Below are 326 nucleotides of genomic sequence, written 5' to 3'. Positions count from 1 at the left end.
CTGGGCGGGGGCGGGCAGCGCCGGCGCGAGGCCCCGCCTCCTTGTGACCACGCCCCTCCCCCCCGCGCGGCGGGCCACGCCCCCTCGTTAGGTGCCTCGCCTTCCCCTCCCGCCTCGCTCGGCGGAGAGCGGGGGCGGCGAGGTGAGGGGCGGCCCTTCTAGCCAATGGCGGCGCGGCGCTCGCTACCACGCGTGGTGGCGCGCCCTCTCTCTCCCTTCCGCCCTCCCTCCCCTCAGCCGGCCGGCGTGAGGCGCGGCGCCCGGCAGCCACCCCTCAGCGGCGGTGGGGGAGAGACCCTGCCTGAGGGGGGCCGGGCCCACCCTCC

The 326-nt window shown here is 80.1% G+C and overlaps 1 protein-coding gene across 2 annotated transcripts in view; it reads right to left on the bottom strand.

Moving 5' to 3' along the window:
* Positions 1 to 326, bottom strand: part of CORO1C (coronin, actin binding protein, 1C) — a 52096-nt gene that overhangs the window by 44891 nt on the left and 6879 nt on the right. The window lies entirely within an intron of this gene.

Source organism: Haliaeetus leucocephalus, unplaced genomic scaffold (genome assembly GCF_000737465.1).
Source record: "Haliaeetus leucocephalus isolate CR32 unplaced genomic scaffold, Haliaeetus_leucocephalus-4.0 Scaffold840, whole genome shotgun sequence".
NCBI lineage: Eukaryota > Metazoa > Chordata > Aves > Accipitriformes > Accipitridae > Haliaeetus > Haliaeetus leucocephalus.
The sequence above is the reverse complement of the archived record's forward strand: the minus strand, read 5'-3'. Positions and strand labels throughout refer to the sequence as shown.